The 16933-nt window shown below is 48.6% G+C and overlaps 1 protein-coding gene across 1 annotated transcript in view; it reads right to left on the bottom strand.

The window, feature by feature from the left end:
• LOC123749990 (proteoglycan 4) overlaps positions 1–16071 on the bottom strand; it is a 40782-nt gene extending 24711 nt beyond the window's left edge. The window contains exon 1 of the mRNA XM_069303398.1: positions 15229–16071. The gene's annotated coding sequence lies outside the window, so the exon portion shown is untranslated. The remainder of the gene's footprint in view (positions 1–15228) is intronic.
• Between the last annotated feature and the right edge of the window lie 862 nt (positions 16072–16933).

Here is a 16933-nt window from a genome sequence, read left to right on the forward strand (position 1 = left end):
CATTGTCTCCTACACTTCCGTGGAGCTAAACATTCCATACACCTAATGTCGATAGAGGTCGATAGGGCTTCGACCTCACACACGTGGGGTCAACGGTTCGAGTCTGCTAGAGGCCTGCCAGATTCACGAAGAAGTTACGCAAGCACTTACAGACCTGTACATCTTTTCTAAAATTTTTGGCGGCTTTGTTTACAATTATTAAACAGTTAATGAGCTCCGAAGCACCAGGACAAGTTTTCATGCTTGTAAACTGTTTAATAAATGTAACCAAAGCATTTAATTATTTTCTTTCCTCAATTATTAATCAAAAATTGAGGAAAGATGTGCCCGTTCGTAAGTACTTGCGTAACTGCTTCTTGAGTCTGGCCCTTGAAACCATAATTCTTACGTTTGATAATTATCAAACTAAGGCTCCTTTTGTTGTGTACAATCTGTCCTCTTGAACAGTACATCGCATTTTGACGTATCAATCCCCAACGTCAAAATATGATGTACTATAAATCACAGCGGCTCGCAAAATTAACGGGTGTCTCGTTTTCCTTTCCTGGACCCTCGGTTAGGTTAGGCTCAGGTAATTTAGTACATCATTTTTGTGACGTTGTGACAAGTGAAGAGAACGTGGTGATCGGGCAGTGTAACCAATAGGACGCACTGCTAGCCACTTGACTCACAGACGATTATACTCTAGGACGGAGCCGTTTGTGCAAATTTCCTTTCACTTGATGCCTTTGTTCATCTTGCAGTTAACAGGTTGTTGTTGTTGTTAAAGATTCGCTACCTGGAACAAAAAGTTCCAAGTAACACGGGCTATGGTGAGCCCGTAGTGCCTTAGTTAACAGGTAGCTGGGATTTAGGCAACTGTTATGGGTTGCACCCTAGGAATAGGTTTCCCTTAGGCGTAGGGTAAACCTTGATGATCCAATGGGAAACCTTGACAATGAGAAACAAACCATGGCAATAAGTGACGGCAAACGGAAGCATTGCATGTTGCCATTTTACAGAACAAGAGAGCAACCAAAGGCACAGATCAGTGGACAGCCAGTAGTTGCCACCCGAAACACTAGGCTCTCAACCTTCAACAGTCTCATGCTGGAAGTGTCGTTCTCAAGAACATCACTCCATCAACGATCATTCATTCCTAAGCTGACTGACATCTGGAACTTGTCCACTCTACAGGTTGATACACGGGAGATCAGGTCAACTGGTCATATGAAGGCTCTGGCACACAGTTGGCTACAGGCTCATCCTCTTCCTTATATGATTGTTACCTAATGTTGTTAATGAACAAAATTGATTCCTATTTATGCATATTATAGGCTCATGAAATAAATGGGTCTCTAGGAGTAGGTTAGCTGAGGAAAGATTACAGCCTTTGCTTGAAGTTTCACCAGGTTCCTTATATGATAATTCCCTATGTGATAGTTTCAAAGGACATCCTCGTGAAATAAATGAGTTTCTAGGAGCAGCCTTCAGATGAGCTGAGGAAGGACAGCAGCTCTTGCTTGCAGTTTCACTAGGCACCTTATTTGGCAGCCCTTATGAACCCTGGTCTTAGTTTTAAAAAAGAAAGAGTGAGAGAGAGAGAGACAGACAGAGACAGAGAAAGAGACAGAGAGAGAGAGACAGAGAGACAAAGAGAGAGAGAGAGAGAAAGAGAGAGACAGAGCGAGAGAGAGACAGACAAACGACAGAGAGAGAAACAGAGACAGAGAGAGCAGGACCACACAGCAATGGCATTCTTCCCGCCACATTCTCCGTCACCAGTGCCAAGATGGTCCAGGTGCTTCCCCCATTACTCTATGTAATGACTATTGAAGTAATTCACATATATTTGTAATATACAGTAGGATTACAATCATCCGTGAGCCCCTTGAGGGATCAGACAAAGAGGAAGGTAGAAAGAGCCTAAACTACTCAATCCTTCCGGGATGTACTCTGTCTCAATAGACGTACTTGAACTTGAACTCCATTACTGTGGTGGTGGCAGAGTTAACATTGGGAGTGTTCAGGCAGAGGTTCTTAACCTTTACTACGATTATAGATCCCCGAGGCTTTAACCGGTATGTCCCCATCCTCCCCCCCCCTCTACCCTTCGCCACCACCACCACCACCACTACCACCATCACCACCACCACCACTACCACTACCACCATCACCACCACCACCACCACCAACTAGTATGACTAACACAAAATATCAATAGCTGGGTTTTACTTACATATGAATAACTAGGAACGCAACACCCGAAAGAAAATCATAGGGATATCATGATATATTCTAGGTTGGGCTAGGTTAGCTTAGGTTAGGCTAGGTTAGGTTAGGTTGGGTTAGGCTACGTTAGGTTAGGTTGGGTTAGGCTACGTTAGGTTAGGCTGGGTTAGGCTACGTTAGGTTAGGTTGGGTTAGGTTACGTTAGGTTAGGTTGGGTTGGGTTAGGCTACGTTAGGCTACGTTAGGTTAGGTTAGGCTACGTTAGGTTAGGCTACGTTAGATTAGGTTAGGTTGGGTTTGGCTAGGTTAGGTTAGGTTCGGGCAATTTAGAACATGAGTTTACTGAGATGTGAGCACTGGAGAGGACGCGGTGCATCACGGGTCGCCATATAGTCTACAAGGTGGTCAAGGGCAGCCTCTCTCATGCCAGAGAAGCACAACAGGAGGACATTTTGTATTAACACATTTAGGTACATCAGCATTTGCGCAGCTACCCTTTTAGAGCCAAGTTGGCCGAAACGCTGTGCGTATTAGTGACTTTAGATATTGTATGTACTAGTTCTAACTATAAATCCAACATAAAGTTTGTAACTCATCTTCTATATATGTACTTTTACCTGAATAAACATTTTGAACTTTGAATTTGAATTTTTTGAATTATGCGGGGTATTGTGGCGGCTTAATTAGGCATAGTATGTACCTGCTCTATCTAGAAATCCAACATTCTGTTTGTAACTCATCTTGTATGTATGTTCTTTTACATGAATATTTATTTATTTATAAGGTGAAGGTTGGCAGCTGGGGCCCGGCCTCGCCTCGTAGGGACGCCCTCAGAGAAGTCTTCTGACACACTTCCCTCACACCCGTTTCTATTTTCTACTGAAGCAAGAGGAAGGGCACTCCGAACTCTAGCGTTGAGCCTTATTTTTCGGGTACAGTGTTTGTATGAAGCCGACTGTACCGAGACGAGGACTGGTGTGACCTTCCCATGGTCCACATATCCACCACAGACCAACCGGGCTGTGGTGGATATGTGGGCCTGCGGGTCGCTCCAAGCAACAACCTGTTGGACCAAACTCTCACAAGTCAAGCCTGGCCTCGGGCCGGGCTAGGGGTGTAGAACAACTCTCAGAACCCCATCTCTCTGGCCTCGGGGAAGCAACTTCTCGACGTTGAGGTATTTTTTGGGTGAGGCTGTGAATTTGTAGAAGAGTCTTGGGTATGAAGTATTCAATATGGTGTCATTCAGCGCCTTCAGCAGCCAGCACATCTGCTCGTTCATTTCCAGATTCCAACATGGGAGGGGAGCCACAGAAACTTGATGACTCTTCCCTGGTTGGTTAGTACCCTCACAGCTCTCTTGATCTCAGCGACTATCACAAGATTTTCTGCCTGATTTTTACTAAGGCATTTCAGTACTGCTTTGAATCAATGCAGATCACTGCACCGTTAGTGTCTCGTTCAAGGAATCTTAACGCCATAATAATGACAATTAGCTCTACTTACTTTGAAGAGGCATAGTTCTCAATACATGTGTTTGCTTTATTTCCACATTTAATTATTTCTAATTACAGTGTATGCTGCACCAGCCCTGCCATTGACAGGGCTTGCTCAAGCAGGTGAAGTTCTTCGAGGCAGCAGACTGATCTCATCACAGCCTAATGCATTCCATCTGTTAACTACTCTGACACTGAAAAAGTTCTTTCTAACGTCCCTGTGGCTCATTTGGGTACTATGTTTCCACATGTGTTCCCTTGTTCGCGTATCACCCGTGCTAAACAGTTTATCTTTATCTACCTTGTCAATTCCTCTGAAAATTGTATAGGTAATGATCATGTCTCTCCTAACCCTTCTGTCTTCCAGTGTCGTAAGGTTTAGTTCCAGTAATCTTACCTCGTAGCTCATACCTGTCAGCTCAGGGACTAGCCTGGTGGCATACTTCTGAACATTTTCTAACATCGTTTTGTGTTTGACTAGGTATGGACTCCACGCTGGAGCTGCATATTCCAGTATTGGTCTGACATGTGAGGAATACAAGGGTCTCATTGATTCCTTACACAAGTTTCTGAAGGCAGTTCTTATATTCGTCAGCCTTGCATATGCAGCTGATGTTATCCTTTTGATGTGGGCTTCACGGGACAGGGTTGGTGTGATATCAACCCCTATATCTTTCTCTAGTCTTGACTCCTGAAGGATTTCCTCTCCCAGCTGGTACCATGTGTTTGGCCTCCTGCTCCTTATGCCTATCTCCATTACTTTGCACTTACTCGAGTTAAACTCTAGTAGCCATTTGTTGGACCATTCCTTCAATCAGTCCAGGTCATCTTGTAGCCTCTTGCTGTCCTCTGTCTTAATCTTTCTCATAAGGATCACTCTCAGCACCACCAGACTGGTGGTGGTGCCCGCCAAACACACACCGAAACTGCGACGTTGGTACAACGTTCGAACAAGATTTAACACCACCTAACCAGTTATAACAACCAATATAGCAAGTTGTAACAACGTTCTAATACGTCATAAACACGTTAAGCCAAGATGTAACAACTTTATTACAAGTTGTAACAAGCTGAAAATAGAGTTAGTTTAATTCATTTATTATGCACCCCATACCCATCTTGTGGGAGGTAGTGGACAAGGGTTACAGAGGCACATAATGGGCTCAGGGACTGAACCCCACAATTCATTTAGCTAAGCAAGTTACGATCTTGATGAGCTAGTTACAAAATTCAATATAAGTCGTCACATCAACAATGGGTTCAAGATCGACCGAAAATAGAGACAGTTACGGTTTGTGTTTCCAGGGTGGTGGTGATGGCGGTGGTGTTGGTGGGATGAAGAGGTGTTGAGGGCCAACAATAGCCTGGCACCCGTCCAAGGAGGGGGGGGGGGGTGCCACCATCGGGGAGGGCCATCAGGCATGTAGCCCCCCCACCCCCCACCCCGACATAATACAGTTACCCCTTCACTATAATCTCTCTCCCTAATACTTCTCTACGAAAAATACAATTTAAATATTCAACGGATATACTGTATGAACGTATCTACTGTATATATTGCCACAAAACCGTATATATACACAGTTTGACAAATAAAACAGGAAATGAGGAGCGCACATGCGCAGTACGACCGCGTCAATAAACAAGAGTGACGTCATAAGCGCTCTGACGTCACGGATCATGGCCACTAAAGACGTCACAAAGCCTTTACGTCAGTAATCATACAATCACTAACGGTAATTGAGCTTTGCTGTAAAAATCAAGGTTCACGTGACTTCACATAGAGATCACGAAAGACGGTTTCCAGTAAAGGAGAAAGTCAAAACAAGTGAGGTGTGGCTGGCGTCTCTAGAAGTCTGACAAAGGGAAGAGTAGGAAGGGTTCCCAGGGTCACAGTTCACCACCAGAATAAACAGGCTCATGTTGATGAAAATACACGCTCCTGGTGTGGCCCTCCAGCTGACGCAGCAACCCTCCAGCTGACGCAGCAACCCACCAGCTGACGCAGCAACCCTCCAGCTGACGCAGCAACCCTCCAGCTGACGCAGCAACCCTCCAGCTGACGCAGCAACCCACCAGCTGACGCAGCAACCCTCCAGGTGATGCAGCAACCCACCAGCTGACGCAGCAACGCTCCAGTTGACGCAGCAACCCACCAGCTGACGCAGCAACCCTCCAGCTGACGCAGCAACCCACCAGCTGACGCAGCAACCCTCCAGTTGACGCAGCAACCCTCCAGCTGACGCAGCAACCCACCAGCTGACGCAGCAACCCTCCAGGTGACGCAGCAACCCACCAGCTGACGCAGCAACCCTCCAGCTGACGCAGCAACCAACCAGCTGATGCAGCAACCCACCAGCTGACGCAGCAACCCGCCAGCTGATGCAGCAACCCTCCAGCTGACGCAGCAACCCTCCAGCTGACGCAGCAACCCTCTAGCTGACGCAGCAACCCTCCAGCTGACGCAGCAACCCACCAGCTGACGCAGCAACCCTCCAACTGATGCAGCAACCCACCAGCTGACGCAGCAACCCTCCAGCTGACGCAGCAACCCACCAGCTGACGCAGCAACCCTCCAACTGATGCAGCAACCCACCAGCTGACGCAGCAACCCTCCAGCTGACGCAGCAACCCTCCAGCTGACGCAGCAACCCTCCAGCTGACGCAGCAACCCTCTAGCTGACGCAGCAACCCTCCAGCTGACGCAGCAACCCACCAGCTGACGCAGCAACCCTCCAGCTGATGCAGCAACCCACCAGCTGACGCAGCAACCCTCCAGCTGACGCAGCAACCCTCCACCTGACGCAGCAACCCTCCACCTGACGCAGCAACCAACCCTCCAGCTGACGCAGCAACCCTCCAGCTGACGCAGCAACCCTCCACCTGATGCAGCAACCCTCCAGCTGATGCAGCAACCCTCCAGCTGACGCAGCAACCCTCCAGCTGACGCAGCAACCCTCCAGCTGACGCAGCAACCCACCAGCTGACGCAGCAACCCTCCAGCTGACGCAGCAACTCTCCAGCTGACGCAGCAACCCACCAGCTGACGCAGCAACCCTCCAGCTGACGCAGCAACCCTCCAGCTGACGCAGCAACCCACCAGCTGACGCAGCAACCCTCCAGCTGACGCAGCAACCCTCCAGCTGATGCAGCAACCCACCAGCTGACGCAGCAACCCTCCAGCTGACGCAGCAACCCACCAGCTGACGCAGCAACCCTCCAGCTGACGCAGCAACCCACAGTGCTGACGCAGCAACCCTCCAGCTGACGCAGCAACCCTCCAGCTGACGCAGCAACCCACAGTGCTGACGCAGCATCCCTCCAGCTGACGCAGCAGCCCTCCAGCTGACGCAGCAGCCCTCCAGCTGACGCAGCAACCCTCCAGCTGACGCAGCAACCCTCCAGCTGACGCAGCAACCCTCCAGCTGACGCAGCAACCCTCCAGCTGACGCAGCAACCCTCCAGCTGATGCAGCAACCCTCCAGCTGACGCAGCAACCCTCCAGCTGACGCAGCAGCCTTCCAGCTGACGCAGCAATCCTCCAGCTGACGCAGCAACCCTCCAGCTGACGCAGCAACCCTCCAGCTGACGCAGCAACCCTCCAGCTGACGCAGCAACCCTCCAGCTGACGCAGCAACCCTCCAGCTGACGCAGCAACCCTCCAGCTGACGCAGCAACCCTCCAGCTGACGCAGCAACCCTCCAGCTGACGCAGCAACCCTCCAGCTGACGCAGCAACCCTCCAGCTGACGCAGCAACCCTCCAGCTGACGCAGCAACCCTCCAGCTGACGCAGTGGTGGTTTGCTAAAAATTTGTCTTAAATTGCGAGGAACGTTTGTTTTAAATTTGTCCTCAGTTCAACCTTCCTTACTCCTTTATCGTCCCCATTTTTCCATAAAGTAAGGTTTTATCCCCATTTCCCTTTCACAGCCCCGCTCCTGTGCCAGTTATGTCCACTACGGGCTCACCATAGCCCGTGCTACTTGCCCCGCTCCTGTGCCAGGTATGTCCACTACGGGCTCACCATAGCCCGTGCTACTTGCCCCGCTCCTGTGCCAGGTAAGTCCACTACGGGCTCACCATAGCCCGTGCTACTTGCCCCGCTCGTGTGCCAGGTAAGTCCACTACGGGCTCACCATAGCCCGTGCTACTTGCACCGCTCGTGTGCCAGGTAAGTCCACTACGGGCTCACCATAGCCCGTGCTACTTGCCCCGCTCCTGTGCCAGGTAAGTCCACTACGGGCTCACCATAGCCCGTGCTACTTGCCCCGCTCCTGTGCCAGGTAAGTCCACTACGGGCTCACCATAGCCCGTGCTACTTGCCCCGCTCCTGTGCCAGGTAAGTCCACTACGGGCTCACCATAGCCCGTGCTACTTGCCCCGCTCCTGTGTCAGGTAAGTCCACTACGGGCTCACCATAGCCCGTGCTACTTGCCCCGCTCCTGTGTCAGGTAAGTCCACTACGGGCTCACCATAGCCCGTGCTACTTGCCCCGCTCCTGTGTCAGGTAAGTCCACTACGGGCTCACCATAGCCCGTGCTACTTGGAACTTGTTCTGGGTAGCTGAATCTATAACAACAAGGTCTGGCCACCACACTTCCCTCTTCACTCGCTGTCTTGCTCTGATGAAGGCCAAATGAGCCGAAAACGCGTTCAGCATTCCAACGATCATTCAACACGTTTTTGTGATCGTTGTTGTGTATATATATATATATATATATATATATATATATATATATATATATATATATATATATGTCGTACCTAGTAGCCAGAACTCACTTCTCAGCCTATTATTCAAGGCCCGATTTGCCTAATAAGCCAAGTTTTCCTGAATTAATATATTTACTATAATTTTTTTCTTATGAAATGATAAAGCTACCCTTTTCACTATGTATGAGGTCAATTTTTTTTTATTGGAGTTAAAATTAACGTAGATATATGACCGAACCTAACCAACCCTACCTAACCTAACCTAACCTATATATATAGGTAAGGTTAGGTTAGGTAGCCAAAAAAAGCTAGGTTAGGTTAGGTTAGGTAGGTTAGGTAGACGAAAAAACATTAATTCATGAAAACTTGGCTTATTAGGCAAATCGGGCCTTGAATAGTAGGCTGAGAAGTGAGTTCTGGCTACTAGGTACGACATATATATATATATATATATATATATATATATATATATATTTATATATATATATATATATATATATATATATATATATATATATATATATATATATATATATATATATATATATATATACATATATACATATGTGTGTGTGTGTGTGTGTGTAGTATTCCTATTAAATATCGCGTATTAATGAAGATATAAATGTTTATAATAAAGCAAGAGGAAGATATAGAGACAGAGAGAGTTATATATATAGACACGTGAGAGTGATGACGTGGCGGGGGGGGGGGGGGACTGCGTGAGCTGATGTGTGTGAGTCAGCTGTCCTCAATACTGTGTGTGTGTCTTTGTTGTGCCTGCAGGAGCCAGCTCTTAGCTCTTGGATCCCGCCTTTCTGACTGTCGATTGTTTATTGTTTACAGTTTATGACTTCTGATCTATTTTTCTTCTATCATATCTATTTCTCTTTCTCACACAGTACCACACAAGAGGCTAGTGAAAAGCTGGAGATGCAGGTAGGAGTGAATGGAAGGTACTCCATTAGATAAGGGAGTACCTACGCAACAGAAGAAAAAAAAGACAGCGAGTCAGTGTGAGGGGTGAGTTCTCAGATTGGCGTGACGTCACCAGTGGCGTCCCGCAGGGGTCAGTCCTTGGACCTATACTGTTTCTGGTATATGTAAATGATCTCCCAGAGGGTATAGAATCACTCTTCTCATTGTTTGCTGATGATGCAAAAATTATGAGGAGGATTAAAACAGAGAAAGATAGTATGAGGTTACAAGATGACCTAGACCGACTGAATGAATGGTCCAACAAATGGCTACTAAAGTTCAACCCGAGTAAATGCAAGGCAATGAAACTAGACAGTGGAAACATAAAGATCTAGGAGTTGATATCACACCAAACCTGTCTCCTGAAGCCCACATAAAAAGAATTATATCTGCGGCATATGCAAGGCTGGCTAACATCAGAACAGCCTTCAGGAACCTGTGTAAGGAATCATTCAGAACCTTTGTATACCACATATGTAAGACCAATCCTGGAGTATGCGGCCCCAGCATGGAGCCCGTACCTTGTCGAGCACAAGACGAAGCTGGAAAAAGTTCAGAGGCATGCCACTAGACTAGTCCCAGAACTAAGAGGCATGAGTTACGAGGAAAGGCTGCGGGAAATGCACCTCACGACACTGGAAGATAGAAGAGTAAGAGGAGACATGATCACTACCTACAAAATTATCATAGGAATTGACAGGGTAGATAAGGATAAATTGTTTAACACAAGTGGTACGCGAACAAGGGGACACAGGTGGAGACTGAGTACCCACATGAGCCACAGAGACGTTAGAAAGTACTTTTTCAGTGTCAGCGTAGTTAACAGGTGGAATGCATTAGGCAGTGATGTGGTGGAGGCTGACTCCATACACAGTTTACAATGTAGATATGATAGAGCCCAGTAGGCTCAGAAATCTGTACACCTGTTGATTGACAGTTGAGAGGCCGGACCAAAGAGCCAGAGCTCAACCCCCGCAAGCACAAATAGGTGAGTACACACACACACACATATATATATATATATATATATATATATATATATATATATATATATATATATATATATGTGTGTGTGTGTGTGTGTGTGTGTGTGTGTGTGTGTGTGTGTGTGTGTGTGTGTGTGTGTGTGTGTGTGTGTGTGTGTGTGTGTGTGTGTGTGTTGTGTGTGTGTGTGTGTGTGTGTGTGTGTAAATCACGAAAATTAACACGTGATGAAAAATGTGACAGTGTCAGACCACGGAGGAAGAATTGAAACAGGAATTTCCATAAGTACTTTCGTATATTAATTCATTCCTTCTGAAGATGTATTAATATACGAAAGTACTTAAGGAAATTCCTGTTTCAATTTTCCTCCGTGGTCTGACACTGTCATATATATATATATATATATATATATATATATATATATATATATATATATATATATATATATATATATATATATATATATATATATATATATATATATATATATATAAGTATATGGAGCATAGTATATAAGTATAAGTATATAATTCACTTTCACAGAGTGGTAGACGGTTGGAACAAGTTAGGTAAGAAGGTGGTGGAGGCCAAGACCGTCAGTATCTTCAAAGTGCTATACAACAAAGAGTGCTGGGAAGACGGGACACCACGAGCGTAGCTCTCATCCTGTAACTGTACTTAGGTAATTACACTTAGGCAATTACACACACACACACTACTACCAGGTCATACTAGCTCCATACTATAAAGTATTTAGAAGTAATCTCGGTCAAGTAACTACTTAATTAACGTATGTGAGAGACTGGAGAAGTGAGGAGGAGGAGGAGGAGGTGGTGACGGTGGAGGGGGAGGTAGTGGTGGCCTTTACAAAGTTTAAGACGTGATTCGACAAAGAAATTGAATATGAGGGGTAGTTAGGTCGTAAGGCAAGAGGTACAAGGCCAGTAGGCGGGGCATGGGGAGCAGGACCTCACTCTCCCCTACACACTAATAGGTAAGTACACATACACACCACTACCATGTTGCCACACACTCAGAAGCATGGGTTACCATGGTGCCACACACTCAAGCATGGGTTACCATGGTGCCACACACTCAAGCATGGGTTACCATGGTGCCACACACTCAAGCATGGGTTACCAAGTTGCCACACACTCAGAAGCATGGGTTACCATGTTGCCACACACTCAAGCATGGGTTACCATGGTGCCACACACTCAAGCATGGGTTACCATGTTGCCACACACTCAGAAGCATGGGTTACCATGGTGCCACACACTCAGAAGCATGGGTTACCATGTTGCCACACACTCAGAAGCATGGGTTACTATGTTGCCACACACACAAGCATGGGTTACCATGTTGCCACACACTCAAGCATGGGTTACCATGGTGCCACACACTCAGAAGCATGGGTTACCATGTTGCCACACACTCAGAAGCATGGGTTACCATGGTGCCACACACTCAGAAGCATGGGTTACCATGGTGCCACACACTCAAGCATGGGTTACCATGGTGCCACACACTCAGAAGCATGGGTTACCATGGTGCCACACACTCAAGCATGGGTTACCATGGTGCCACACACTCAGAAGCATGGGTTACCATGGTGCCACACACACAAGCATGGGTTACCATGGTGCCACACACACAAGCATGGGTTACCATGGTGCCACACACACAAGCATGGGTTACCATGTTGCCACACACACAAGCATGGGTTACCATGTTGCCACACACACAAGCATGGGTTACCATGTTGCCACACACTCCAGCATGGGTTACCATGTTGCCACACACTCAAGCATGGGTTACCATGTTGTCACACACTCCAGCATGGGTTACCATGTTGCCACACACTCAAGCATGGGTTACCATGGTGCCACACACTCAAGCATGGGTTACCATGGTGCCACACACTCAAGCATGGGTTACCATGTTGCCACACACTCAAGCATGGGTTACCATGTTGCCACACACTCAAGCATGGGTTACCATGGTGCCACACACTCAAGCATGGGTTACCATGGTGCCACACACACAAGCATGGGTTACCATGGTGCCACACACACAAGCATGGGTTACCATGGTGCCACACACTCAAGCATGGGTTACCATGTTGCCACACACTCAAGCATGGGTTACCATGGTGCCACACACTCAGAAGCATGGGTTACCATGGTGCCACACACTCAAGCATGGGTTACCATGTTGCCACACACTGAAGCATGGGTTACCATGTTGCCACACACACAAGCATGGGTTACCATGGTGCCACACACACAAGCATGGGTTACCATGGTGCCACACACTCAAGCATGGGTTACCATGGTGCCACACACAAGCATGGGTTACCATGTTGCCACACACACAAGCATGGGTTACCATGGTGCCACACACTCAGAAGCATGGGTTACCATGGTGCCACACACACAAGCATGGGTTACCATGGTGCCACACACACAAGCATGGGTTACCATGTTGCCACACACACAAGCATGGGTTACCATGTTGCCACACACACAAGCATGGGTTACCATGTTGCCACACACTCCAGCATGGGTTACCATGTTGCCACACACTCAAGCATGGGTTACCATGTTGCCACACACTCCAGCATGGGTTACCATGTTGCCACACACTCAAGCATTGGTTACCATAGTGCCACACACTCAAGCATGGGTTACCATGGTGCCACACACTCAAGCATGGGTTACCATGTTGCCACACACTCAAGCATGGGTTACCATGTTGCCACACACTCAAGCATGGGTTACCATGGTGCCACACACTCAGAAGCATGGGTTACCATGTTGCCACACACTCAGAAGCATGGGTTACCATGGTGCCACACACACAAGCATGGGTTACCATGGTGCCACACACTCAAGCATGGGTTACCATGTTGCCACACACTCAAGCATGGGTTACCATGGTGCCACACTCTCAGAAGCATGGGTTACCATGGTGCCACACACTCAAGCATGGGTTACCATGGTGCCACACACTCAGAAGCATGGGTTACCATGGTGCCACACACTCAAGCATGGGTTACCATGGTGCCACACACTCAGAAGCATGGGTTACCATGGTGCCACACACACAAGCATGGGTTACCATGTTGCCACACACTCAAGCATGGGTTACCATGTTGTCACACACTCAAGCATGGGTTACCATGTTGTCACACACTCACGCATGGGTTACCATGTTGTCACACACTCAGAAGCATGGGTTACCATGGTGCCACACACTCAAGCATGGGTTACCATGTTGTCACACACTCAGAAGCATGGGTTACCATGTTGTCACACACTCAAGCATGGGTTACCATGTTGTCACACACTCAGAAGCATGGGTTACCATGGTGCCTCACACTCAGAAGCATGGGTTACCATGTTGCCACACACTCAAGCATGGGTTACCATGGTTCCACACACTCAGAAGCATGGGTCTCCATGGTGCCACACACTCCAGCATGGGTTACCATGTTGCCACACACTCCAGCATGGGTCACCATGGTGCCACACACTCCAGCATGGGTTACCACGCCAACTGTTCAGGACGCTGTTATCAGCCAGCAGTTGGTAAGACCGCTCAGCGTGCGTGGTGGCCGCTGTGTACACGATAAGCTATCATGAAGGCTAATGTGATATACAGGAAAACTCTGGAACTGTTGCACAACACCCCGGCCACCCACTGTGTAATGCATGCGCGCGCACGCTCATACAGTTGTGTATTATGCACACACACAGGGAGTTCCAGTTCTTGCCCCCCCCCCTGTTTCCTAGCTTTGGATGCAACTTCATCTCGTCGGAAGCCGTAACTGCCAAACCAGTGCTGAATTTCAAAATATATCTGGAAAAGATCAGGGCAAATGGGGAAGGGGGGGCCTTCGACAAGCCGCCGCCTTCCTGTCCTCGTCGAGGCCACTAGAGTTAGTGGTCTCTCGGGTAAAATCTGGCTCTTGATGCTTGTGTCTATTTTGAAAACTGTGGATAAAGTTTTCCTCCGGCGATTTAATATTCTTGTTTGTCACTCCGGCGTTGAAGACTAACTACTGTAATCCGCCCCTTAGCTCTTGTATTGTAACTATTTATGTGTATATAAGAGTGTTTGTCCGAAGTCGGAGGCCAGACGCTTATGGTTAGTCTCACTCAACATTCACTGGTGATGTGTGAATGTATGCTTAGTGTCATAGGAAGGTTGGCGTCGACTATCCTTCCCTGCCTCTCTGTATCTAGGTAGGTTTCTATTGTGACAACCAACGACTCCTATGAAGTCTGAATTAGGTGTGTGTGAGAGAGAGACAGAGAAGAGAGAAAGAGAGAGAGACACACACACACACAGACCAAACAGCCAAAGCTCAACCCCCGCAATCACAACTAGGAAGTACACAGGGGCGAGGCACTGAACTACAGGCTAGTGGCCTTAACTTTTTTTTATATATTTACATGCAAAGCATGCTAAGAAATACAATAAATACAATAAAACAAGGTCATTAGACTGAAACACACAACACCGGCCTGAAAGGCACACAACAAGTACAACACAAAGCACAACATACCATAGGCTACAACACACACCAAGCACTCAGACTATTCAAACTTCTCATACTTATCCGGCCACTCCACCGCCAGAAAGCGAACACAATACGCCTCTCAAAGCAATATAATGTTATCAGGAACCGGTTTACTATAAACCGTACGAGGATCAGGCATTAACTCAGCACACCCTCAACAAAACACCGAGCCCGTGGAACCCAGACGGAAGAGGGGCTCCAGCGAAACAGGATGTACGCGGTCAACAATGTCAAATTGCAATGGGGTTATTAACATCATACCCAGCTGGAGGCCAAGATGAGAGGGAGGGGCTTCTTCCCACGTGGCCGGGCACAGGACAGCGCACTCGGAGCCACTTCGGCCGCGTCACAGGGTCCTGCGTCAACCACCGGACCTTGCACCTGCTGGGACCCCGCACAGCGGGCATCCTTCTTCAGCACTAGCACGAGACCATGGCTTGCACCAGCACCTCACCACCCATGTCTGTAGGAACGACCACCCCCCACTGCGGAGAACCTTCTGCAGAAGAAAGAACAGGAGGTAAATCTAATGCACAAACAGCATCATCAGCAGGAACATGGACGTCAGTAACCATCGTCGTCATAGAGTGCGAAGCACCCGTCAGCACCCGAAACCACCGCGTCATTGCCCAAAGACCCACCGTGTCAAAATCCCCCACATCAGCCCAGACAGTAGAAGAACGCCGAGAAAGCTTGGGCTCAGGCTGCACATCCTCAGAGCCGGAGATGGACCCAGAACCATGGGCCTCACAAGCCGGGCGAACCGACGCCCGTCGCTGAACGGCAGCAGCTTCAACCACAGGGGGAACTGGGCCGCACACATCAGGATGCTCTGCAGCCCCCTCCAGTACCCAGAGCACAGCCGTGACACCTGGCGAGGGCGCAGGGCCAGTCGCAGCAGCAGAAGACGTCGACGACTCGCAGAGACCATCCGGAAGACCCATGGGAGCAGCTGGGACAGCAACAGGAGCAAGAAGATCTTCCGACGGCACTGCATCTCTTGGAAGAGGGGCCGCAACATCTGGAGGATCGCCGGGCGACGCAAGGGAAAGCAGCATCAGCCAAAGAGATGTCCACATCCTCACCCACAGAATCCTCCCCTACAGGGAGCGGTGGGAAATCCTCCTCCCGAACAGGTTCACAGGAGCGACCACAGCCCCAAAGCACCCGGCAGCCTGATGCCCCAACAGGCCACATCGAAAACAGGTTCGGGGTTGCCGGGCATAATATACTCAGACGTAGTACCCCAGAAGCCAGACTGAAGAAGGAATGTCTGACCTCAGGCGCATCCCTAGGGTATGAATGTTCATACGCATATACCCTTATACCTCCCTGAGGGCAGCGTGTTCACCCTCACACTGACGACAGCGCCAAACCGCTGGAAGTAACGCTGGAGTAGGTCCTCGGGAAACTCCAAGGGCGCCCCATGCACACTCACATAAGTCAGGGCACTACTACAGTCCGTAATGGTTACAGAGCCGGCACCATCCGGCAGCAACAAGGAACGCCCCTCGTATCGTGAGAGGAACTCATGGTACACCTCCTCCCCCACTAACTTGATAATAACTCTGTGATCAGTTACCAGCTCAACACCGTAGATGACATCCACCGGGACACGGAGCATGTCACACATGACAACCTCTACTGCAGGGTAACCAGCACAGCCTGTAAAATCCAGGCCCATGGAGTTCACTCTCACAACAGGGGGAAGAAGGCCTCCTATTGCAAGTGTGCCACATCAACACCAGCCAGGTGGCAACTGCAGGGAGGGCGGGGATGCCAACACCCCCTGCCGACCAACTCGACAAACAACCACCAACTACCGGAGAGGTCAGGCAACACGTCCACACACCATGGCAGCTAGGGCGCAACTCAGTCACAACTTGGCAAGTACACAGGGGCGAGGCACTGAACTACAGGCCAGTGGCCTTAACTTGTATACCATGCAAGGTGATGTAGACGATCG

The sequence above is a fragment of the Procambarus clarkii genome, chromosome 50 (genome assembly GCF_040958095.1).
Source record: "Procambarus clarkii isolate CNS0578487 chromosome 50, FALCON_Pclarkii_2.0, whole genome shotgun sequence".
In the NCBI taxonomy this organism is placed as follows: Eukaryota; Metazoa; Arthropoda; class Malacostraca; order Decapoda; family Cambaridae; genus Procambarus; species Procambarus clarkii.